General features: G+C 43.1%; 1 protein-coding gene across 4 annotated transcripts in view; it reads right to left on the bottom strand.

The window, feature by feature from the left end:
• Nucleotides 1–26,400, bottom strand: part of RUSC2 (RUN and SH3 domain containing 2) — a 58,537-nt gene extending 32,137 nt beyond the window's left edge. The window contains exon 1 of one of the 4 annotated variants that reach the window (XM_043890849.1): nt 26,101–26,400. The gene's annotated coding sequence lies outside the window, so the exon portion shown is untranslated. Of the gene's footprint in view, nt 1–2,381; nt 2,716–3,815; nt 3,969–26,100 lie in introns of those variants that run through there. The other 3 variants (XM_043890854.1, XM_043890851.1, XM_043890852.1) reach the window with 3 other exon arrangements.
• Between the last annotated feature and the right edge of the window lie 631 nt (nt 26,401–27,031).

Here is a 27,031-nt window from a genome sequence, read left to right as displayed (position 1 = left end):
GTTGACCTAGTCAGGTATCCTCTACACCAGAAACAATCTATGTTAGGTAACTCCTTTTGGCCATGTTTTTGCCTCAGACTGCATGAGTGATTCCAATAGGAAAGGTCAGAAGTGCCCAAATCATACTGAATAAAAATAAACCACGATTTACCATATACTCTTTTCTCTGAGGGAGAAACATCCCAAGGCCATGAATTAATATCATCTCAAGAGTCAGTCAATCAATCAAATAAACAAGTCACAAGTATCCACTGCACACACTTCTGCTGGGTACAAAGCACTGCGCTGGGTGTTTAGTGGTAAGAGCTCAACTTGAGGGGCTCCTAATTTTGCTAAAATCATTGCCAACATGCCTCTTTGGAGGGCTAGGGCAGCAAGAAAGATGTTTCAGGATGTAAGATAAGGGTCAGAGGAGTGGTTTCAGACTTTTTCAGCCCCAATACATAGAACAACTCTGGTTGAAGCAGGGAAGGCCTAAAGCCCCATACACTCCAGCTCCCTCTCTCCACTTCAGAGGGGCCCCCCAAAGGCTTCCAGGGGACCTTAGGGCTCATATGAAAAACTTCTGAAAATCTCTGGGCAAAGGCAAGACTAAGCACAGTTGGTCGGGATCGGGGAAGTGGGGAGTGAAACAAAAACTGCAAGAAATCATCTTTTTTACTTCATGACTCTCGAATCATATATGCTTGGGAAATGATGTCAATTAACTTCATCAACAGCAGACTTACTTCACAGAAAATAACTTTCTAAGTGAATTCAGAAAAATCACTTTGTATAATTACCCCCATGCCCACTAAGGTTCTATGTCTTTATAGGTCATGAGATTTGATGGACAATGAATTTCCTCTAAGACAAGTACTTCTCACTGAAATGTATGAGAGATGCTGAAAGAATTTGGAGATTTAAGAATTGGTGGTCATAGTGATTCCTGCAGTCTCTGGGCTGAGTGGCAAGGAGAGAATAAACAGGCTGTTAGCTGCCTGAGAGCACCAGGCTATGACATCAGGAGTCAAGTCCACAAACGGAGTAGCAGCCAATGCCCAGGAGCACGTCTGTCTTTCCTCCAGGTTGTGTGTAGCTGCTCCGAGCTGAGGAGGCCACTGTTCTGAACTGGCATTAAGTTATTTTGCACTCCAAGTGAGGCCAGCCAGTGTGTTGGGCGTGTGCTGGAAGAGGCCTAGCTTGAAAGGCTGTCCCAGACACACCCAGCTGCTTCCTTATCAGGCCTCCCTAATGTAGAGTCTTCTTTAGAAGCACAGAGCTTGCTTTGCGTTTGGCTTCTCAAATATGTTACAGAAAGGTTCAGCTAAGAGTCCACCCCCTAAAATCAAACAGATTTAGAAGAAGCCTGACTCTGAAGTACAACAGAATGGGCTCTTTCCTAGGACCACCTGGTGTGGGTTTATCTCCTTTCTCCCGAGTCTTGTTATTGTTCAGTTGCTAGGTCATGTCTGACTCTTTGTGACCCCATGGACTGCAGGATGTCAGGCTTCCCTGTCCTTCACTATCTCCCGAAATTTGCTTATGTCCTTTGAGTCAGTGATGCTATCCAACCATCTCATCCTCTGCAGCCCTCTTTTCCTTTTGCCTTCAATCATTCGCAGCATTAGGGTCTTCTTCAACGAGTTGGCTCTTCGCATCAGGTGGCCAGAAGCCTATCTCCTCCCTTATGAACTGGAAATATGTAGGCGCCTTTAATGGAACCAAAAATCACAGACAGAATATGTTGGGGTGAAACCCCCAACAAGTGCCAAGCCTTTTACCTCTCAGGCTCAGCTGTGAGGAGAGTGCAGCACTAGGAATTATACCCAAGAAAAGAATAATCTAGAAGCCACTGACCCTCATGGAGCTGTAAAGGGTCTCTTTCCTTTATTCCATAGAAATACCATGATAGTCACCTCAGCCTTGTTCCAGTTTCTGGGACAAATGCTCAAATGGGATTACACCTAGAAAAATATTCTCTTCCAGTAATCCAGCCAGCAAGTGCATGCCCTTCTCCATTAGATCAATCGTTTGATTCCCTTCTTAGCTCAACTCATAGCACCTGTTTGGAGGCAGGAGGCTAAATCAGATAACTTCTTAAGGTACCTTTCAACTCTAATTATAAACTAAGCCAAATTAAAACCTTGGGCCCAAGGGAAGGTCCCTATGCAGTGTGCTAATAAACGTCCTCCCTCTCAACATAAATACACGGATGCACACAGACACACACAGAAACACACACACACACACCACCCCCCTATACTTCCAAGTGCCCGGCTTCTAACTGCCACAGTTAGAATCTGTAAGGATTGAGAACTTGCTGTAAATCTACCTCTTCTGAGGATGTAGGTTAGGGAGAGAGGGGAGGACTACAGAGAATTAGGAGAGTCAATTCCTACCTTTACAGGTTGAGTTCTTCAGATGGAGGGGTGGAGGATGCAGCAGTGGATAAAGAGACAGAGAGACAGAGCCTCCTAACGCTAGGTGGAGAGCAGCAAGGAGCAGGAAACCAAGACAGAGACAGTGAGCCAGGGGCGAGGGCTGAAAGGCCCAGCGTGGGCCGCCTACTGGAGGACAGCTCTCAAGGGTATATCTGCAGAAGCAAGCTGGGACAGAAGGTCCCTATGCGTCCCCACTGCTCAGAGTGGTCGACCCTTTGCTCTTCTCTGGCTGCTCCTTTGGCTTCTAGCCTCTAGGAAGCGAAGCCAGAATGTTTTCTGCTTCCCCTCCCCCACGGCAGTGGACTGAGTCGTGCGGGGCGGGTAAGCTGCTCTCCAATCAGACTCTCGAAAGCTGTAAATAAAAGGCCACATATGCACAGTGAAGTAGGCTATGAGAAGAATCTAGATTGAATTACCACAAGCCAGTTGTGGAGACAGGGTGGGGGAGGTAGGAGAAAGAGGAGAGAGCCGCCTAGCTGCCCTCCAAGGAAATATTCTCATTCAAACACACTCCACCCTCAGCAGGACTGCTAGAAACCATCAAAGCCTTGCTTCCTGGGAAACTATGTTCTAGTCTCACCCCAGTCTCAGCAGAGGGATCATAGTTTCCGAGAGTCCTCAGTCAAGTCAAAAGCCTTTTCCCAGATGTGACTTATTTTCCAATAGACTTGCAATAACAGTCTCCAAGTCCAGCTCCCGACGCTTGGTCAGAGCACTGGGACTGCCTTACTAGCAGGCGGCAGCGAAGCCCATTTCTGCGTACCCAATACCGTATTTGCTTTGGTTCTGAGACTAAAGTGAGGGCAAACTGATGTTTACTTTAAAAACGTTTAAAGCAGGTGGCAAGGGTCTTGCCTGGGCCCAGAGTGGTCAGGAGCCCAGGTTCTGTAATGATTCAGAGCACGGATTTTGGTGTTAACAGGTTTGGATTCAAATCGGACACGCTTCCTGCCAGCTGTGGGCTTCGGGAAGTTACTCGACTTCACTAAACTTCAGCTTCCTCATTTGCAAAAGTGTCATGATATTTTCCCTCAAAGGTTTGAGGGAGAATTGAGTAAGATATTACACGTAAGTGCCTGACACAAGGTAAGTACTCCGTCAGGGTTACTATTATTATTAGAGCTTTGTCAGATGACCAATGGAGTCCTGACATCTCTCTTTCCTTTCCCAATTTCCCAGGAAACCTAAAGGCTCCAGATACAGGGAACTGGCAGGGCAAAACCTCTTCAAAAGAGCCAAAGGAACTGAAAAGAGTCTTTTTTCCCCCTCCTCCCTTGCGCTAGGACTCAATCAGTAAGCCTGTGCCCATTACACTCTAGACTCACCGGCTGGCCGGCCCTAGGAACCTAAGGCTCTCCCAAACCAAAGATACTAATCCATCTCTAGTGTTACCTGTTGTGGGGCATGCTCCCAGACTGATGGTGCTTCTCCAGGGGCCCCAGATCAGATTCCAGTAGATGTAGGAAAGAAACAGTCTGATCCCAAGTTGGCAGGATAGGTCCGGCCAGGCTGTTGTCTGCCCATCACAGCTGCCTGTGAGGCCTATGGGTTAATAATAGCAACTCTGATGCCAGTGGATTAAGACAGCACTGTAGGAGGTGTTTATTTTTACACTCTGGCGTCAGTATCAAGTTCTACTGGTTACCGCCCAAATCTAGGGCAGCTTCCTGCTACAAGACTGGCCTTGGTCTTCTCCAGGATGCTGAGCTGCATTCTGGAGGAAATGAGCCTTGTTGAAAACAGTTTAGTATTAACAGGGACAGGGAAGGGGAAAAGGAACAAACAGAGCTGACCTAGGTCCAGCTGTCTGGTCCCCAATCTCTGGGACCAGGTGGACCTCAATTGACAGCTGTTGTTCACAGCATCCTCCTGAGTCAGGAAGGCCCTGGACAAGGGACCTAATGTGTTGTTTACATTGTTTTGGAAGGGTGGGTGTATGTGCGTGTGTGCGCACACACACATACACACACACACACACACACACTGGTTGCACTGAAATGATCTGAATAAAATTAAGGAAAGACTGTTACTTAACTAAGCAGAAGCTCCGCCTCATCAGTCACAAGTCCCAGATTAGCGCTGTGAGTGCTGACCTTGTAAAAAAAAAGAAAAAAACCCACCTGGGAAGGTTTTATAGGATATTTCAAAGAAAGGATGGTTAGGCTGGTCTTTATTTGATTTGCACAGTATTTTCAGCAGGTATATCAAATCCCTTGAAAAATCATTTGGCTAGAACTTCTTTCCTAGAAATGACACAATAGGATAGAATTACCAAGAAACCAGCTCTCATCCGGCCAGGAGTCAGTGCCTAGAAAAATCTTTTGCAAAGCCTCCTTCTCCCCCAAGGCATAGAGGTGGAGATCCAGGGACCTTACACTTTGAACACAGAATCTGGAACGCTGTGGTTATCCTGGTCACGTCCCTGAAAGGCAGTCCTAACACAGATTTCGTCTAGTCCCATCTGGCAGACAGGGAGGTGAGGAGGCTGGCAGCTGGACAGTGGATGTAAATAGATGGGTCTGGGCTACTGGGGGGTCATGTGCGCCGCAGACTACTGTGGAATGTCAAAAACGCACCACGCACCAGGTAGGAATGCTGACGTGCAAAGAAAGCAGCAGCCAAGCACACAGTAACAGCGACTCCATCATCTTCCTGCCCAAGGCTGACTCACAGCCATTGTCAGAGACACAACACAGCAACATCATGAGGAGTAGGAAGGTAGGCTGGTGAACCACCCATTCAGTACATTTTTTCTCCTGCCATTCAAGGCTTATCTACCTGGTCATCAGAACAACAATGCAGCCTCAGAATCAACCAGATTTGATGACTCAAGATATGCGGTTTGATCTCAGCTCCATCTGGAAGCTACTCATGCCTAGGATGGTGGCAGGATGCCCGGATAGGAACACTGCTTTCATTCTTGGCTTTTTCTCTGACTTGCTGGGTCATCTTGGGGCAGAGTACCTGTCCTCTTGAAGTTCTAGCTTTACCATTTGGAGAAGGGGCTAATTGTATCCACCTTCTGGTGAGATGGCAAGAAAATATTTGAACAATCAAATGATAAGTAGTAAGAATACAACTTGAGATTATCATATAAGTAAAGTAAGTCAGAAAGAGAAAGGCAAATATCATATGATATCACTTATATGGGGAATCTAAAATAGACACACATGAACCTACCTATGAAACAAACAGAATCACACATGTAGAGAACAGGCTGGTGGTAGCCAAGGGGGTGGGGGGTGGAGGAGGAACGCAGTAGAAGTTTGCGGTTAGTAGACGTAAGCTTTTATATATAGAATGGATAAACAACAAGGTCCTGCTGCAGAGCACAAAGAACTATACTTGATATCCTATGATAACCCATAATGGAAAAGAATACTAAAAAAGAAATATACATATATATAGGCTTCCCTGGTAGCTCAGCTGGTAAAGAATCTGCCGGTAATGCAGGAGACCCTGCTTCGATTCCTGAGTCAGGAAGATCCCCTGGAGAAGGGATAGGCTACCCATTTCAGTATTCTTGGGCTTCCCTGGTGATTCAGAGAGTAAAGAATCCACTTCCAATGCAGGAGACCTGGGTTTGATCCCGGGGTTGGGGAGATTCCCTGGAGGAGGGCATGACAACCCATTCCAGTATTCTTGCCTGGAGAATCCGCATGGACAGAGGAGCCTGGCAGGCCCATGGGGTCACAGAGAGTCGGACACGACTGAATGACTAAGCACAGCACAGCATACTATACACACACACATATGTATATAAACTGAATCACTTTGATGAAGAGCAGAAATTAAAACACTGTAAATCAATTATACTTCAATAAAAAATAAATAGCAAGAAATGTAAATGCTATAAATTCTTCGGACCAAAGTATTTTAAAAATATGACTGTCACTCATGCATATAGTAGAGAGGCCTGGCCTTGCATATTTTTCTTCTTCTAGGTCACAGGGGCCATGTCGGGAAGTGAACCTGGCCTGTACTTGGAGGTACAGTTCTTTTCTTTCAGGCACATAATCCCTACCACTGGCTTGAGGAACAGTTGAAACAGTCAGGAATCTGCTTACCTAGATACAAGCTATTAATTTCCACTAATGTGTAATGGAGAAAGTAGAAAAATGCAAACAGAAAGAAATGCCTCTACTCATCCACTTGCTCCATCTAAAGGCCTGATAAAGCAGCGTCAATGAAAGGATATATTCCGCTGCTCCGTTAGAACAAAGGCAACAGTGTATTCTACACCCAGTACAAGGCTTCACTCTCTCCCTCTTTCCCACCCAGCAATCATTAGTCTGCCAGGTCCCCGGCACTTTTGGAAAGCAGAAATAGAAATGTATTTGTCATTGATGCTGACACCTTTTTTTTCTGCAGGTGCCTACCCTAGGGTTCAAAACAGATTTTCCTGCATCCTGCAGCTTCTGGTGAGCTTTCAGGAAACCCTCCTTTCAGCAAACGCTGTCTGTAAAGGGCCAGACAGTAACTACTCAGGCTTTGTGGCCGTAAGATTCTGCCATATATTCCCTTCTTTTTTAAAAAAAAAAACAATTCTTTAAAAATGTAAAAACCATTCTCAGTGTAAATGTAAAAACCTTATAAAGTTATTCTGGCATGGACCATAATTTGCTGATTTCTATTCTGGACTTTAAAGGCCTCTCTATTCAAAATCTGTTTCTCAAAATTCTGACTCCGCTGGGCCTGCCTGGGGATCCTCTCTCCTCTTCCCACATGGCTGTTGCATACATTTCAGAGGCAGCTCCCCTCGAAGGAGCCACTGAGGAATGTGAAGGAAGAATTCTGAGTTTATTTGTATTGGAGCTGACAGACTGACTAATTCCCTTCATATAAAGTGCTTCAAAAACATCTGTGGAATTTAGCTTATTGCATTATCATTCTGGAGTGCAGACTGAGCCATAAACAGCCTTTATCTTTCTATTTCTATTTAATAATACTATCCCATGCCTCTACCAGGCCTTTTTCTTTTCTTCTTCTCCTGCTCCCCAGGTTCCAAACCCACACGTGAACTGACCTGGGTCTCAAGTCCTTCTCTCTTGCCTATCCCTCCCATTTCTATATGTGGTATGGTTGTAGATGGCACGGGAACTATCAACAGTCAGATGACTTTAGATATAGTAAATATGGATGAAAGGCATGAGGAGAGAGGTGAGCTTATTTTGAGTAAAGACATAGAGCTGTAAATCTAGGCTCTATTACTAATAGTCAAAATAGCTTTGTAAACAGGGCTTAAACTACTACAAAAGCAACCTAAGGACAATGTGCAAAGAGTCAGGAATTACCAGAGTTATGCTGGAGAAGGGATAGGCTACCCAATCCAGTATTCTTGGGTTTCCCTTGTGGCTCAGCTGGTAAAGAATCTGCCTGCAATGTGGAAAACCAGGGTTCGATCCCTGGGTTGAGAAGATCCCCTGGAGAAGGGACAGGCTACCCACTCCAGTATTCTGGCCTAGAGAATTCCACAGACTGTATAGTCCATGGGGTCGCAAATAGTTGGACATGACTGAGTGACTTTCACTTTCACTACCTCACCACACAACATAGACTAGAAGGGAATGACTTGTAGCTAAAGAATAATACTTACAGTGACAGTAGCCATTATTTACAATCTATTTGATATTTAGTATCTCACCTGAAGTGAAGAGCTGACTCATTGGAAAGGACCCTGATGTTGGGAAAGACTGAGGGCAGGAGGAGAAGGGAGCGACAGAGGATGAGATGGTTGGATGGCATCACTGACTATGGACATGAGTTTGAGCAAACTCCGGGAGATAGTGAAGGACAGGGAAGCCTGGCATGCTACAGTTCATGGGGTGGCAAAGAGTCAGGCACAACTTAGAGATTAAACAACAACAATAGTAATCTACCAAGCTACTGCTGTGCCAGATGTTTGCCTAATACTTCATTTGAGAGAAAAAGCAAAAGGTACAGGCAAATCCTTGTCTAAGGCAAATCCTAATTCAGTGAGAAAGCTATGTGTCATTTTGAAAGATTCAAGTTACATTCAAAATTCTAAAATGCCTCATATCAGCTTGAGAAAATTATGGAAATAAGAACAATTAACATAGGAATATTCTTGAAAGTTGTGCCTATTTCATGTACAATTTAGAAATATAACTGATCACACCTGAAAAAGGGAGAGTTTCTTGTATTTTTGTTTATCATAACTTAGCAGGCCCCTAAGTTCACAATAAGACGTTAAACTGATGGTTACCTTTATAAGAGAGTTAAGAATAAAAGAAATACATAAAGTACACAGGACTATATGGCAAGGAAGTATATTACAACTGTTTATATACATTCTCTCTCCTCCTTGATTGCATGTTAAGGAAGAGATGGTCTTACTCATCTTTGCAGTCATTTAACCTAGCCTAGAGTCTGGCACATGGTTTAAAATGTTTCCTGAACTGAACTAAGGAGGAACTGAATCTTTACCAAACTAAATTGGGAAAATTTCTTTTTCCAGAGCAGAATTTGGTTCATTACAATTGTGGACGTATTTACACACACTAAGTTCTACTCCTCCCTGGTGGGATGCAGGGTGCTGGGAGGACAGAGCTGGTACCGCGGCTGTGGCCTCTGGAACGTGCAGGGCGGGGATGCCCAGGTTCGGCTCGTCTCCCCGCATCCCAGCACCGCACTCCCTTCACTGCTAGTGGGAGCTGCAGCATGAGAACCAAAACAGCACGTTCCAGCCAGAAGGTCCAACAGCCGTCCTCTCTCTGTCTTTCGTCATCCCTCCCCGTTGTCTTCAACTCTGCTTTGTGAGCTGCTGAGCCTCTAGGAAAGAATGCAGGATGTGCCTCAGAAAGTCCAGCGCTAGCTGAGGAGCTGTTTGTTTTTTCCTACAAAAGGTCAGTCCATGAAAGTTACATAAGACTCGGCTCTCCTCACTGGGAGCTTTCCCAACTCCAGCTGGAGAGATTCCTCAAGCTGTTTAGAGTTCAGGAAAAGGGTTTGGAATTTCCTGATTGGCTAGCCTGCATTGGAGCCATCTCTGGGTAGCAATGGGGAGGTTCCCGCAGAGAACACTGTAACTCCTGTGCTCTCACTGCCCCTCACTTGTGGCCCCGTGGGGTTCCCCAGGGGACAGGAAATAGCACGATTCGTTTACAGTTAACATCTCAGAACAAAGATGAGCCCCACTACTAAAACCGGAGCCCCACTGCTAAAACGAGTGGCATCAAGTCTTTGAGGCTCCACCCAAAGGAGGCAGAACCTAGGGAGTCTGAGAGCTCACCCCAGAAGCACAACAGCTCTGGGAGGCCTTCCTCCCCTGCTTTGGGCAGATGTATAGAATTTGTTTGTGGCCCTGAGAACCTCAGATGCCAGTCTTGCCCACGGACTAGATGAATGAGCCAATAAACATTAACCGAGCATCTATGAATTTCAAGGCACCGGACTATGTGAACCAAGCAGACCCGGGGCTGGCCTTCATATAGTGCTTACAGTTCGCCTGGGGAGACTAAACAGACAACCGAGTAGTTATGAGCACACAAACTATGAAGTAGGCCTTCGGAATGTGCTATATTCAAAGGATACACAGGTAATCCATAGGAGCCATCTCTGTCCACGGAAGCCAGTTAGCATATTTATTAAATCAGGGACCAGTTTATACTGAATTGGCAACCAAAATTATGCATTTTGGTTGAAAACTCTGGCCCTTTAAGTAGTCACTAGAATCTGTCAATAACTTGCTCTCAGTTGAGTACCATTTTTATTCCCATTCATTCTGCGGGAATTCAGTCCCTATTCACATCAAACACTTTTGTTTAAAGGCATAAGAACTCACTTCAACTAAGAAACTGCTGCTCATTTATAACGAAGAAACTGAACCCTGATTTGCTCTCTCCAGCTTTAGGCCAAGCACTTTTGTTTCATTCTGGTCAACATAGACCTTGACCTTGTGTGCATGCTCAGTCACGTCCTACTCTTTGTGACCCCATGGACTGTCGCCTCCCAGGCTCTTCTGTCCATGGAGTTTTCCAGGCAAGAATACTGAAGTGGTTGCCATTTACTGCTCCAGGGGATCTTCCCAACCCAGGGATTGAACCCATGTATCTTGTGTCTCCTGAGTTGGCAGGCAGATTCTTTACCACTGTGTTACTTGGAAGGGAGCTAAGAAATGGCTGGTACATAACTCTGCTCCTAAGGACTAATTCTGGTGGGATCCAACATTCTGTTGATGGCTATTCGGCAGCTAGTTGCAATTTTGGTGTTCTTGCAGAAGAAGATGAGCTCAGTCAGAATGGCCATCATCAAAAAGTCTAAAGACAAATTATTTGACTCCCCTCACTTCACCTGTACAGTGGGGCTAATAATACAGGGTGCTGGTGGAAGTTAAAAGAGAGAGAAAACATGTGGAACAGTGACTGGCATTTAGTGAACCTCAGTAAATAATTATAATGAATGTGAATCAGGAACGTCTTCTTTCCTTGAATCTAAATCCTTCCTATTGCCTCCTGAGGCTGCACGACTGTTCAGTTTACCAATTCACAGCAGAGAACCTTGTCGCTGTCATACCCAGTGCCTTTCAACAGGCACACCACCTCGAAAGCTTTAACCCTCATGGCTCTATTCTTCGTCCCCTAGGAGCTGGAAAGTGACTCAATCCCAGGAAATATCACAAGATAACATACAGAGAAAGTCAGAGTGAATATGCAACTTATCTATGAATCAAGATTCTCCTACCCAGTGAATACAGGTACATGACTACCTGAATTACCTGTTAGCAGAAGACAGTGAAGGTGAGTCCTCTACATAAATTCATGGGCTGACAAGATTCTCCTTAAAAGGTCTAATTATTTCCAAACATGTACCCCAGGAGATCCTATCCAAGTCCCATAGCTTCTGCTGTAGAAAAGCCTCTCTAATCTATCCTCTCTTTTAATTCCTAAAATCAGTGCTCTACTTCTAGGCCCTCCTGAAATACCTCTTTTGAGGATTATTATTCAATCTTTGGGCAAAGATTCCTATTGGCTAGGAATAGAGACTATTGCTAGGAATACAGTGGTAAACAAAACAGATATTATCCCTACCCTCAGGAAGCTTACAATCTAGTGGAGGAATGCAATCACATAAAAAAAAAAATACAATTATGAAATGTGATAAATGCCTTGGAAATAAAGTGCAGAGTATTAAGAGGATCTGATTAAGACTGACGATGGATGTGATTAAGAGGTCAGGGAAGGCCTTTCTGGTAACTTGTGAAGGCCTCTCTGTAAATTAAATGTTAAGCCTTGAAACGTTAGCCAAAAGGAAGTTAAACAGGTGAAAAGGTGGGGACAACATTCCAGGCAGAGGGAATGACATGTGTGAAAGGCCCTGAGGCAAGAAAGTGGTTGGTATCTTAGAAAAACTGAAAGAAAACAGTGTCGCTGAAAGTGTCCATCATATTTGGCAACCAGGAGTCCACTGATGATCTTGACATAAACAGTTTCAGGGGAGTGGTTAGTGGAAATGAAAGTAGACTGCAGAGGGTGCAAAAGTGAATAGAAAATCCAGCAGATTGGCGGGGTGGTCAACAAAGGTCGGCTGTTACAGTAGCAAGACAGGCACTACCCAGAGGGTGATGTGGTGTCAGGGGATTTATTTTTAAAAAGTAAAGACCTTATCAAATTAATATATGCACATGGTTACAAAGTTAAACGTGAAAAGGCTTCCCTTGTGGCTCAGCTGGTAAAGAATCCACCTGCAATTCGGGAGACATGGGTTAGATCCCTGGGTTGGGAAGATCCCCTGGAGAAGGAAAAGGCTACCCACTCCAGTATTCATTGCACTATAAAGCTTACGATGAATAATAGAAATCCACAGCTCCATCCCCTTCTATCTCTGTGTCATTTCCCACTACTTCCAAATCTTTTAGCTGTCTCATCTGGCATTTATGTTCATGTTTATAAATCACATGCATATTTAATTATTTCTTAATTTTAAACATTCTTTGTTCACTTCCTACATCCACCTTCCTCACACTTTCTGATTCAATTAATATCCAGTGGTTGCTATGACTTGGTATAGCAAATAAGAGTTTATTTGTTGTTGCTGAGTTGCTTAGTCATGTCCAACTCTTTGCAACCCCGTGGACTGCAGCACGCCAGGCTCCCCTGTCCTTGATCTCCCGGAGTTTGTTCAAACTCATGTCCATTGAGTCAGTGATGCCATTCGACCATCTCATCCTTTGTCCCCTTCTTCTTTTGCCTTCAATCTTCCCAGCATCAGGGTCTTCTCTCATGAGTCAGCTCTTCGAATCAGGTGACCAAAGTATTGGAGCTTCAGCTTCAGCATCAGTCCTTCTAAGAAATACTCAGGGTTGATTTTCTTTAGGATGGACTGGTTTGATCTCCTTGCTGTCCAAGGGACTCTCAAGAGTTTTCTCCAGCACCACAGTTTGAATGCATCAATTCTTCGGCGCTCAGCCTTTTTTGCTGTCCGTGGAGTTGCACAGAGTTGGACACAACTGAGCAACTTTCACTCACTCACTCACTCACTCACTCACTCACTCACTTTTCTCCTGTCCAACTCTCACATCCATACATAACTACTGGAAAAATCATAGCTTTGACTATATGAACCTTTGTAGGCAAAATAATGTCTCTGTTTTATAACATGCTGTCTAGATTGGTCATAGCTTTTCTTCCAAGGAGCAGGCATCTTTTAACTTCATGGCTGCAGTCACCATCTACAGTGATTTTGGAGCCCAAGAAAATAAAGTCTGTCACGGTTTCCATTGCTTCCCCATCTATTTGTCATAAAATGATGGGTTGTAACTTTAATACCTGACTCTCTTTAGTTTAGTTTTCTATATATTTATCCCTAATTCTTCCCAAATTCTCTAGCAGAACTGTAAAAATTGCTCTCAATCTAATTTTCCAAACAGTCAAACATAGTTCTTTCTTTTTCCCCCCTGGATCATAATCCTTCTGGAACTTTCTGTTCTCCTGATACATCATGAAATTAAAAGATGTTTACACCTTGGAAGGAAAGTTATGACCAACCTAGATAGCATATTAAAAAGCACAGACATTACTTTGCCAACAAAGGTCCGTCTGGTCAAGGCTATGGTTTTTCCAGTGGTCACATATGGATGTGAGAGTTGTACTGTGAAGAAAGCTGAGCGCCAAAAAATTGATGCTTTTGACCTATGGTGTTGGAGAAGACTCTTGAGATTCCCTTCGACTGTAAGGAGATCCAACTAGTCCATCCTGAAGGAGATAAGTCCTGGGTGTTCATTGGAAGGACTGATGCTGAAGCTGAAACTCCAATACTTTGGCCACCTCATGCGAAGAGTTGACTCGTTGGAAAAGACCCTGATGCTGGGAGGGATTGAAGGCAGGAGAAGAAGGGGACGATAGAGGATGAGATGGCTGGATGGCATCACCGACTCGATGGGCATGAGTTTGAGTAAACTCCGGGAGTTTGTGATGGACAGGGAGGCCTGGCGTGCTGCAGTTCATGGGGTTGCAAAGAGTCGGACACGACTGAGTGACTGAACTGACTGACTGAACTGATACATTCTGAACTGACTGTCCTCTATGGTTTACAACACCACTATCATGCTGGACTTCTCTTTATCCTCATCCTAGGAATTTTCTTTGCCTCTCTTCTCTTAGTTGCCCTGTGTTCTAGATCCCATGATTTCTTCTTTCTTGTTTATATTCTCATTTTGCTGAAGCATATTCTGTGATAGCTTTCTAAGACAGGATACACAGTAGGAATATTTTTGTAATGAGTATCTGAAAGTATATATTTTAAACTCTCACAGTTGATAATTTGGCTGAGCATAAAACCCTAGGTTAGAAATCAATTCCTCTCATGAATCTGAAAACACGGCTCACTGCTTACTAATTAGATTCCATTCTTGTTGAATACAGTGCCATTCTGATTTCTGATGCTTGTATGTAAACTTAAAAAAAAAAATACCGGTTTAAAATTTCTCTATATCCCTAGTGTTCTAAATTTTCATGACGAGTTACCCTAGGGTATGGTATTTCTATTGGTTGTGCTGGGCACTTTTGATTTGGAGACTCTTCAGTTCTGGGAAATACACTTGTATTCTTTCTTTTCTTTTTCGTAACTTTGTCTCCACTGACATTGAAGATTTAGAAAGAGAGGAATTAAACGATGAACCAACATCCTTGAGAAGTAGTTAGGCACTCAAATTTTCTATATTTCTATTCTCTTAAAAAATTTTTAAGTATACAGGCAATATTGCTAACCATAAGCATAATGTACAGCAGATCTCTAGAACGTCTTCATCTTGCATAACTCAAACTTTGTACCAGCTGAACAGCATCTCCTCATTTCCCCCACTCCCAGCTCCTGGCAACCACTATTCTTTTTCCTATATCTATGACTTTGACTATTTTAGATGCCTCACATAAATGGAATCATGCAGTATTTATCCTTCTGTGACTGACTTATTCCCTTGAAACTAAGATCATAATAGGAAAATGGGCAGGATATGAGCAAACATTCCAAAGAAGAGGGAACAGAATATAGCTAATAAGCATACACTAAGATTTAAAACACTATTAAAATATTGCCTTTTGTTCATTAATTATCAAACAAAATAGTAATAGTTAATCCTGGTGAAGACAACTAAAACAGGCATTTTCACACTTTGTCAATAAAAGCATATTTGGGTACATTCATATTGAGGTTGGGGGAAAATGTATATATATATCCAGTCTTAAAAATATTCAAATCCTCTAACTCCACCTCCAGAATTCTATACTAAAGAAATTATCAAAGCTTTTTTTAATAAGGTTATTAATCTGAACATTTTTCAGAAAAGAGAAAGCTATTTTTTAGAAACCTCAAATGTCTAACATTTGTGTTAAATAAATTATGGTAAATTCAAACAATGGATTTGTTACCTAACTATTAAAAATTTGGTTTCCAAAAACTGTTCAATGATATGTTGTCATTTTATACTTGTCTGCATTTTTCTAGATTTTCAAGAGTGAAAATATATATCACCTATAATTACAGAAAGAGACACTTTCTCAGAAAATATTTTTAAACAAAATAGACAAGATTTGTTTGTTTCAAAGGAAAATATCATAGTATCCTTCATTTTGTCTGTCTCCATAAAAACACAGTTAAGTTTAAACATTTTCTAGGTTAAAATCTGAGCAGTGAATAGCATTTCTTTGAACTGTATTCTCCACAGTCTCTTAATCTTAAATGAGTAATAGGGTTATAAACCTAATCTCTATAGGAAGAAAACACAGTGTGGAAATGATATGCCATAAATCACACTCTTACTGGCACTATTTGGCCTTTGATTCCTGGGTCTTACGCATTAGAGCCTTTTCTTTCAAAACCAAAACAAAAACCTTTATGTTGATTAAATCTGAGAACCACTGATCAAGAAGCTGAGACTAGAGTTTGGGTCTAACAGTAGTTCTACTCAAAGCGTAGTCTATGGACCAGTAGAATCAGCCTCTCCTGGGAATTTATTAGACTGGTAAATGGTTGGACTTACTGAATCAGACTTACTGAATCAGAATTTCAGGAGTGACAAGTGATTTTTATGCAGCCTCAAGTTTAAGAATTAACACATATCTAGAGGAAATTAAGCAAAGAGGGTAACAGTATGCAAAGGGAGGGAGGTACAGAGACCATCCAATGTTCAATGTATATATATATTTAAAGCATATACATTATTATAAAATATCCTAAAAACAAACTTTTTCCATACTATAAACTAGAAGTTATGGCTAGAAAGTATTTTCTTGGCTTTGGACTAGAAAAGGTAGACAAATTAGCATAGGTCTTGGATCAAAGGGTAAAAGGAATCTATAATTCATTCCTGGTTCCAGACAGCTCATTAAATTAAGGCTAAGCGTTTCACATAGGAATTTAGGAACTGTATGTATGCAGTAAATATTCTGGCTATATTTCTGTCAAACCATGAATGGTTACTGGCAGGTGGTCAGCTGAAGATGATGGGATCGTCACTTCTTTCAACCTCTTTCCACTTTGGAGTCATGACTCAGAAGGCAAAACTCAGTAGTCACCGTGACTGGCTTCAAGTGTGCTTTACAGAGCCCTCCCATTGACAATGAAAGGGAAGTGAGTGGGATGGAGAGGAAAGGAGGGAGAGGTGAACAGGTTAGACTCTACTTCTCCCAACCCCTTGCCTTCAAAACAGTTCAGCCTTTACCTTTTTGGGTCCACTTATCTGTGGAATATACTTGAACAAAGATCTCCCCTCTAAAAAACATTTTAAAAATTTCTGTTCTCTACTACATATTCTCAACAACCCAATAAAAAGCCACAGCTTAACAAGGAGCTGTTAGTGCTCCTCGTTAACTATCTATCACCACCACCTGGCTGTCAAAAGTGCTCACGACGCATAATGGGCAGGTGGTCTTGCTTCCAGGACTCCCTTCTCCAACCACTATCATTAGGGACGAACAAACTAATAATGTTGCAAGTTGCTGTGTTGGATGTGAGGCTAAGCATATTACAGAAAGCAGCCTATAAACTGAACTTGACATTACACTATCTAAGGAGTTAAAGGTTGGGGACTGCTGTTCCAAATAACAGTAATTTAAACATTGCTGTCTCATGTATATATTATTGTATAACAAACATTCCACTTAGTGGCTTACAACAATGACCGATTATATCTCACAGTTTTGTGAGCTGGCTAAGGGTGTTTTTGCAGTTCCAAAAGATGGGTTCTGGAAATGTTTTGAATTGAAGCAGAATAGCCCTGTCCCACCAAATAAGAGAAGTCCTTCAAAGTAATCTCCTTGGGAGACAATTCACCCAGCAATGCTCCTATTCAAAACATTTCCAGAACCCATCTTTTGGAACTGCAAAAAACCCCTTAGCCAACTCACAAAACTGGATATAGTCATTGTTGTAAGCCACCAAGTTGTGGAATGTTTGTTAAACAGTAATATATAAGCGAGACAGAAATGTTTAAATTACTATCCTTTTGGAACAGGAGACAAAAAGGTGGTTCCCAACCTTTCTGGCACCAGTTTCATGGAAGACAGTCTTTCCATGGACCTGGGGGATGGTGTGGTGGCTGTGGTTTCAGGGTGATTCCAGAGTATTATATTTATTGTGCATTTTATTTCTATTGTTATTACATCAGCTCGACCTCAGATCATCAGGCATTAGATCCTGGAGGTTGGGGCCCTGATGTGAAGGATATTTAAAAGGAAATGATCAGCCTCGCAGAAAAACTTCAGCTATCTAGAACCTTCAGAGACTAGGTTGGTCTGATAACAGTTTGGCTGTATCTTTTTAAAAACTGTATTTCTTTGGCTGCTTCACGTTTGGCTGGGGCACACGCGGGTCTTTTTTTGCAGGGCTCAGGCCCCTTTTTAGTTGAGGCTCTAGGGCTCCAGGGTGTGCGGCTTCAGGAGCTGTGCGGTGCGGACTTCGTTCCCCAAGCAGAGATCAAACCCACATCCCCTGCACTGTAAGATGGACTGTTAAACACTGGGCCACCAGGGAAGTCCCTGGCTGCATCTTTAAATAAACAGATCCTTGTTATCCTTCAGATAACAAGAAAACAACATTTTGGAAGTGAAACAACTCTCAGATGAATGGGAACAGCAGTGGGTTCCCAATTCTCTCATCTGGAATTTTTGCTTTTTTCCTTGGGGTCTTCTGAATCCTATCTATACTGACGTTAGGAATACTCTGATCTTTCTTTTACCTGAACATGAGTAAAAACCAATTTTCTATTTTTCCCTAGGGACACTAAATATAAGGTTCTATTTTCTTTCTTAAAATAATTATACAAGAAAAGAAAGGAAGTACAAAAGTATAAAAACAGATAAACAAGTTAAATATAGATTTTAGGATCCTAAGATAAACTTAAGTATAAACTTTGGATCCTAAAATAACTAAATCTAGCCAGAAGTTGGCTGACTCTTTTTCCCTCTCCACCCAGTTATCAACTCGTCGTCCTTGACCACAAGATCTCACACAAGAAGCCAAAAACAGCATACATTTCAGAGCTCAAAGTCTCATCTTCCAGGAATTCCAGAGAACAGCAATTTTCTGCTTTAAGTATCAAGAATAATGTTTTAAAAACTTAGGTATTTCGGTAAAACCTTTAAGATGTACACTTTTACTTACACACTTTTGTTTTATACACAGTATATAGACTATAACCTAACTTTTCTTTGGTGACTCTGTGCTGCCAATGCAGGGGACCTGGGTTCAAACTCTAGTCGGGGAACTGGATCCCACATGCCCCAACCAGGAGTCTGAGAGCTGCAACTTAAAGATGCCACGTGTTGCAACTGAGACCTGGCGTAGCCAAATAAATAAATAAATATTTTAAAAATAAATAAATAAGGATGAGAAAAAAATTTTAAATCAGTTTAGTGTTTCTAGACAAAATAATGAACAATCTGAAAAGGAAACTAAGAAAATAATTCCATTTACAACAGCATCAGCAAGAATAAAATACTTAGGAATAAACTTAACCAAGAAGGTAAAGACTTGTACACTGAAAACTATAAAATGCTACTGGAAGAAATTAAAGAAGTAAGTGGGAAGATGTCATGTGTTCATGGATCATAAGTTAATATTGTTAAGATGTCAATACCTGCAATATGTGACACTTGCAATATGGAGGGATATTATGCTAAGTGAAATAGGCTAAAACCACAGAATGACAAATACTGCCCAATTCCACTTATATCAGGAATCTAAAATAGTTAAATTCATGAATCAAAGAGTAGAAGGATGGTTGACTGGGGGAGAGGGAAATGAGGAGTTGTTGTTCATTGGGTATAAAGTTTCAGTCAAGCAAGATGAATAAGCTCTAAAGATATGCTGTAAAACAATATACCTACAATCAACAATATATTGTAAACTTAAATTTGTTAAGAGGGTAGATCTCATGTGAGGCTTCCCTGGTGGCTCAGATAGTAAAGGATCTGCCTGCAATGAGGGAGACCAGGTTCAATCCCTAGGTTGGGAAGATCCCCTGGAGAAGGGAGTGGCTACCCACTGCGGTATTCCTGCCTGGAGAAGCCCATGGACAGAGAAGCCTGGTGGGCTACAGTCCATGTGGTCGCAAACAGTTGGACATGACTAAGCAACTAACACTGTATTCTTTCTATAAAATAATGAAAAGATGTCAACTGTCCAAAGCAATCCACAGATTCAATTAGATCCCTTTCAAAATCTTAATGATAATTTTTACAGAAATAGAAAAACTCATTCTAAAATTTGTATGAAATCACAAGGGATCCTGAATAGATAAAAAAAAAAAATCTTGAAAAACAGAACAAAGTTGTAGGATTCATACTTCCTTACCACACAGCCTATAGTTATCAAAAGAGTAGGGTACCACCTCATGAGGGTCAGAACAGCCATCATTAAAAGTGGGGACTTCCCTGGCGGTCCAGTGACTGAGATTCTATGCTCCCAATGCTGAGTGCCAGGGTTCAATCCCTGGGTGGGGAACTAGGTCCCACATGTATAACTAAGAATTCACATTCTGTAACTAAGACCTGGTGCAGCCAAATAAACAAACAAACGAATTTTTTTTTTTAAGTCTACAAGTAACAAATGCTAACAAATGGTGAAAGGAACCCTCCTACACCATTAATGGGAATGTAAGCTTGGGCAGTCACTGTGGAAAACGGTATGGCAGTTCCTCAGGTTCTATTCTAAAATAGAATTAGCACAAGAGTTGAAAGTGTTAGCCTCTCAGTGGTGTCTGACTGTTTGTGACCCTATGGACTATAGCCCGCCAGCCTCCTCTGTCCATGGGATTTCCCAGGCAAGAATACTGGAGTGGGTTGCCATTTCCTTCTCCCAGGGGGTCTTTCTGACCCAGGATCGAACCTTGGTCTTTTGCGTTGCAGGCAGGTTCTTTACTGTCTGAGCCAGCAGGGAAGCCCATAATATGATCTAGCAATCCCACTCCTGGGCACATACCCAGACAAAACTATAGTGCAAAAAGATGCATGCATTCCTATGTTCATAGCAGCACCATTCACAGTAGCCAAGACATGGAGACAACCTAAATGTCCCCTGACAGATGAACGGATAAAGAAGATGTGGTGCAGATACACTATATCTATACATATACACTATGAAGTACTGTCGCTAACTTGTGTCCGACTCTTTGTGACCCCACGGACTGAAGCACACCAGTCTTCCCTGTCCTTCACTATCTCCTGGAGTTTTCTCAAACTCATGTCCACTGAGTTGGTGATGCCATCCAAGTGATGCCATGAAGTACTTACTTAGTTAGTTAAGTTGCTCAGTCGTGTCCGACTCTTTGCGACCCCATGGACTGTAGACCACCAGGCTCCTCCATCCATGGGATTCTCCAGGCAAGAATACTGGAGTGGGTTGCCATTTCCTTCTCCAGGGGATCTTCCCGACCCAGGGATGGAACCCAGGTCTCCCACATTGCAGGCAGACACTTTAACCTCTGAGCCACCAGGGAAGCCCCATGAAGTACTACTCAGTCATAAAAAAGAAAAAAAAATGCCATTTGCAGTAACATGGATGCAACTAGAGATTATCATACTAAATGAAGTAAGTCAGAAAGATAAAGACAAATACCATATGATATCACTTATATGTGGAATTGAAACTATGACGCAAATGAATCTATCTAAGAAACAGAAGAAGCAAAATCAGGGGCATAGAGCGTAGACGGGTGGTTGCCAAGGTGCGGGGGGTGGGAGGGGTGGACTGGGAGTTTGGGATTAGAAGGTGCTAACTGCTACGTACAGAATGGATAAACAACAAGGTCCTACTGTACAGCACATGGAACTGTATTCAATATCCTGTGATGAACCATAATGGAAAAGAATATGAAAAAGAAAGTATATATATGTATAACCAAGTCACTTTGCTGAATACTGTAATTCAACTGTACCTCAATAAAAAAATAAATTAAAAAAAAAAGAGGGTGGTGCTGGCATAAAGACAGACATAGAGACCAATGAAAGAAAATAGAAAGCCTAGAAATAAACCTGGCATATCTGGTCAATTGATACTCAACAAGAATGGCAACACTATTCAAAGGGGAAAGGATAGTCTTCAACAAATGGTGTTAGGAAAAATAGATATCCACATGCAAAAGAATGGGCCCTTATATTACACACCATACAAAATTTAACTCAGAATAGATCTAGTCCTAACCATAAGAGTTAAATTTATTCAAGAAAACTTAGAAGAAAACATAGGGAAAGAGCTTCATGACAGATGAATGGATAAAGAATAATTGAATTTGGCAATGATTTATTGGCTACAACACCAAGAGCACAGACAAATAAAGAAAAAAATAGGTAAACAGGACCTCATCAAAATTTAAAAATTTTTGTGTATCAAAGAATCACAAAAGAGGCAACCCCATGAAACTGGAGAATATATTTTCAAATCATAATATCTGATAAGGGACTTCTATCCTAAAAATATAAAGAACTCTTACAATTCAACAATAGAAAGATATAACCCAATTAAAAACAGGCAAAGGATTTCTAATCGACTTTTCTTCAAAGAAAATATAAAAACAGCCAATAAGCACAAGAAAAGATACTAAACATCACTAGCCATTAGAAAAATGTAAATCAAAACCACAATGAGATACCACTTCAGACCCATTAAAGTAAGTAAAGTCACTCAGTTGTGTCCGACTCTTTGCAACCCCATGGACTGTAGCCTACCAGGCTCCTCTGTCCCTGGGATTTTCCAGGCAAGAGTACTGGAGTGGGTTGCCATTTCCTTCTCCTGGGGATCTTCCCGACCCAGGGATCGAACCCAGGTCTCCAGCATTGCAGGCAGACGCTTTACCGTTTGAGCCACCAGGGAAGCCCTCAGACCCATTAGGATGACTATTATTTAAAAAAACAAAACACAAAATAAGTGTTGGCAAATTTGTGGAAAAACTGGAATGCTTTACATTGCTGGTGGGAATGTAAAATGGTACAGCCACTGTGAAAAATGGTATGCAGTTCCTCAAAAAATTAAATGTAAAACTACCATATGACTCAGCAATTCCATTTCTGGATATATATCCAATGGAATTGAAAACAGGGATTCATATCTGTACACCAATGTTCAAAGCAGTTTTATACACAATAGCTAAAAAGTGGAAGCAACCGAAGCTTTTATATGGATAAAAATAATGTGATATATACTTACAATGGATATTATTCAGCCTCAAAAAGGAAGGAAATTGGCATGCAAGCTACCACATGGATGAACCTTGAAGACATTTTGTTAAGTGAAATAAACCAGTCACAAAGGGACAAATATTGTATGATTCAGTTTACACGTAGTACAGAGAGTAGTCAAATCATAGAGAAAGAAAGTAGAATGGTGGTTGTCAGGGGCTGGGAGAAGAGGAAATGAGTTATTGTTTAATGAGTATGCAGTTTCAGTCTGAGAAGATTAAAAAAAAAGTTCTGGAGATGGATGGTGGTGATGACTGAACAACAATGTGAATGTATTTAATGACACTGAACTGTATCTTTAAGAACTGTTTGAATAGCAAATTTCATGTTATATATATTTTACCACAACTTAAAAAAAAGAATAAATGTAATACCAGAGAGATTCTGCTATGAGTTGTAACTTTTCATTAGAATGCATCCCATTCCCCACTCTCACCCCCTGAAGTCAATCTCGGAGCAATGTTTATATGTGGTCATTCAAAACAATACACTCATTTTGCATGACAGACTCATTTGACAGGAACTACAATATCATATGTCAGTGTTTGAGTGGGTGTTTTCTGGGTAACCTCAACACTGATCAACTAGACTATCTCTACGGAGCCTGCCCTTACCCTAACATCAGTGAGCTATCTCGGTCAACTGACTTTTAGTAAGTGCTCGGTCATTGTGTATGAGTAACAGAAAAAAAGGGTGAGTTATTGTCCTAAAGTTGCACAGAGAAAAATAGAACACATAAACCATCCCATGAACTAGGGAAGCAAATAAAAATACAGGATACTCTGTTATTTATCTGAAATTCAAATTTAACTTGCTATCCTGTATTTTATCTGGCAACGCTCTGCCATATCAGAAGTGAAGAGAAAATAAATAATCCAGAGCGTTTTGGGGAAACTGAGGTCTTAACAGGGACCTAGACAGTGTAGTGTAGAAAAGCCCATTAAAAACATTGGTTAGCCAAAAAAAAAATTAAAAGTACTGGTCTCTAGACTCCATGCTTAATTCTGCTCAGGAGCCCCTTTCTGCTTTGGGTATCTGTGATCCAAGACTTACTTTCTAAAGTTACAAAGTCAGAGAATGGGAGAAAGAAAAAGTAGAGGATAAACCAAAGCTAGAAATGAGTGAGAACATACCCAGCTTCCAGTTAGGAAGGCCTGGCCTCAAAAAGGGACCTTAGACACTTAACATAAAAATCAGAGGAAATCAGATTTTGACCTGGCTCAAAGCAGAAGAGAAACAATGGTGGTAAATGCTCTATAGCCATACAGTAGGAGGGACATGCAAAGAGTCGAACATGACTGAGCACATATGTGAGTGAGGAGGGACTGGCAGAGCAAAACACCAGAGACAGTGGTGGGATCTCCCAATTCCCTGAAACCATTACCATTACTAATTTCCACGGAGCCCCCCAAGAAACTCCAGTCACAGTTTTTACCTACTAATGCTCTGAATTGACACTTTCGAACTGTGGTGCTGGAGAAGTCTCTTGAGTGTCCCTAGGACAGCAACGAGATCAAACCAGTCAATCCTAAAGGAAATCAAGCCAGAATATTCATTGGAAGGACTGATGCTGAAGCTCCAATACTTTGGCCACTTGATGCGAAGAGCTGACTCATTGGAAAAGACCCTGATGCTGGAAAGATGGAGGGCAAGAGGAGAAGGGAGCGACAGAGGATGAGATGGTTGGATGGCATCACTGACTCTATGGACATGAGTTTGAGCAAGCTCAGGGAGATAGTGAAGGACAGGGAAGCCTGGTGTGCTACAGTTCATGGGGTCGCAAAGAGTCAGACACGACATAGTGACTGGACAACAACAGTGACAATAATACCGCTAGTAGTCAGGCAACTACTTCTTATAAACTCCTGCAGCTTTGAAACTATTGTTCATCAGTCAGCAACATCATCTCTTTCCCCACGGACCCTGGGCCAAAACGGAGATCGCCGAACCCTGTCTTAGCTTCAGGAAATTGAACCTGTTCATGTCATCCTCTTAGGAATCAACAAAAACAGATTTCAGGCTCTCTGTTCTTTGAGAATCCCATCTTTATAAGGCCTGTGTTCTTGTTTATTACTGACACTGTTCAGACAGTGGTAATCCCTGCCTGATGCTGGCCTACTGAGATATAAATGGCTCATATGGCCTGTTCATACTATAGTAGTATTTAGGAATCTTTGATAAGTCTCACACTAGGCCAGGCTGGGATGTCTCCCCTCTCCAGTGGAGGAAGGGGGAGGCGAGGTATCTAAGAATTAAAAGGGTAAAGTAACTGAGGTCATTCCTCCAACCTGTCCTGAAGCACCAGCTGATCAGGTACACTGAATCAGGTTTGAAGGATGTGGCTAACCTCCACAATTCTTCAGGAGAGGGAGCAGTTAGTCTCTAGGACAAAAGGAGGGGGGTCACCTGGGTAAAGCTCTTTAAAAGATTATCTGGGCAGCCACTGAAGGACTGACCAATAAAAATTTCTGCAGCCTTGGACCTTAATTTTTTATTTTTGGTAAACATAACATAAAGGTAAAACAGCTAATAAAAAGAAGCTTCTATGTAAGTGAAATTAGATGCATGAACTGAGAGACTATGTTCAGTTTTATGCTCCCACCATGAGCATGGTAAGTAATCCCCAGACGCCCTTGCTTTTTCCCCCATTCATGTAACTAGTGACAGGTCTTGCCATGAAACACTGCCTCACAACCTCTTCATTGGTTTCATTCATTCACTCACCTATCAAATATTTACCGAGTCTCCCATGTGCCAGGCACTGTGCTGGGCATGGGAGATAAAAACGAATCGTGTAGGGTCCTTGCCTCCAGGGCAGCCCCCCCCGTGTCCTCAGGGCCAGCCTGGCATCGCAAGTCAGCCCTGGGCAACGGGATCATGGTACACTTTGCAGCAGGGTAAGAGCGGTAGCAGGGGGCTGGCAAAATGCCAGGCCACAGGTTTTCCCAAGGTAAAACTGGATGTGAGCGAGCGATCCCAGCCCGGCTCAAACAGGCATCAAGGTGGGAACCAGGGGCCAAAGGGGCGGAGGGCGCAAAGGACCCGGCGTGCAGAGGACTCCCGCCGCAGTCGCCGGGCTGGGTGCTGAGCGGCCACGCGCGCTCCTCCAGGGCCGTCACAGGAGATGTGGGGACAACGATGGCCCCTGGGCGCGAGTCAGCTGAGGGGGTGTCTCGAAGGGACAGTTTGAGGAGACGGTTGGGGTGGATCTGGGGTGACGCCCCGAAGGATGGCTTGTCCTGGGTGACTGAGGATTCAGTGGATGGCGGAACTGAAGGGCTAGGACTGAAGATGAGGTTGGTCCAGAGTGTCAAGCAAGACCGAAGGGTGGGGCTGACGGGACGAGGCGGGAGGGCTGAAGGGAAGGGAGGGCGCGCTAAGGACTGGATAGATGAGCGAGCTGAGGGCCCTTCTCTCAAGGGATCACTTGGAACGCAAGGACAGCGGATCTCCGGGATCTCGCCTGCCCCAAAGACTCGTCCTACCTGGTTTCTCGCCTCGGCGTGGTCCTACCGCGCAGGCAGCGGCGGCGTCTCGCGCCCTGCAGGGGTCGCGTTGCAGCCGGGGACAAGCAGTCGTCCCCCTTCTCTCAGACAGCTTGGTAACGCCCGGTCCTCCCCTGCAGCTGTGGCGCCGATGGTCCGATCTGAATTGCCCTCCTGCCGCCCCTTAGGACGGCCCGTGGTTCGGCCCGCTGGGCCAGTGCGGGTGCTCGCCCGCCTCCCGGCTCCCTCTGCATTGAGCGCGGCGAGTCACGCGCAGTGCTTTCCCGCGAGGGCAGCGGCCGAGCTTCCGCCGTGGCCCCGCCTTCTGCGGCCTGCGCCCCGCCCTTTCGGGGTGGTGCCGGCGGAGCGGCTGGGCTGTGCTGGAACCCAGAAAACCCTCGCGCGCGGCTTAACTGGCGTGTGCAAGGCAGGTGCATTTGCGCATCCGCCATCGCCTAAAGGAGCGATTCTCTGCCTGACACCGCAGTAGAACCTCTTGGGAAAAATAGAAAAACAAAACTAAAGCCTGACCTCAGCAGAGACCAATTGATCCAGAAGTACGGGTAGGGTGGAGAAGGGGTTGGGTGGTGCCCAGCCTCGATATTTTGAAAAGCACCCCAGCATAGCCAGGATGAAGAAGCCTGGTAAAGTCTAGAACGGAACAAAGACTGTCTCCTTTGGCCAAAAATTTAGTCAGGTTCTTCTGAGTCGGCCCTGGACCAGGCTTGACTTTGGGCTCCCCTCTTTGTCCTTGTAGAATCCAGTTTGAGCAAGAATCCCTTTAAATCAGTTTATTGGAAATTCTCTGCTCTTGATATCTGACCATCCTTGGTGTTTTATCACCTTCGCCTGCTTTCAGCAAGAATTCTGTTGAGTTGATCTACCAAGAATCCCCCTTTCCTCTGATGTTTCTTCTTAGTAATTGCTATGT

This window comes from Cervus elaphus, chromosome 29 (assembly GCF_910594005.1).
Source record: "Cervus elaphus chromosome 29, mCerEla1.1, whole genome shotgun sequence".
Taxonomy (NCBI): Eukaryota; Metazoa; Chordata; class Mammalia; order Artiodactyla; family Cervidae; genus Cervus; species Cervus elaphus.
Note: the sequence above shows the minus strand (reverse complement) of the source record. Positions and strands in the feature narration are given on the sequence as shown.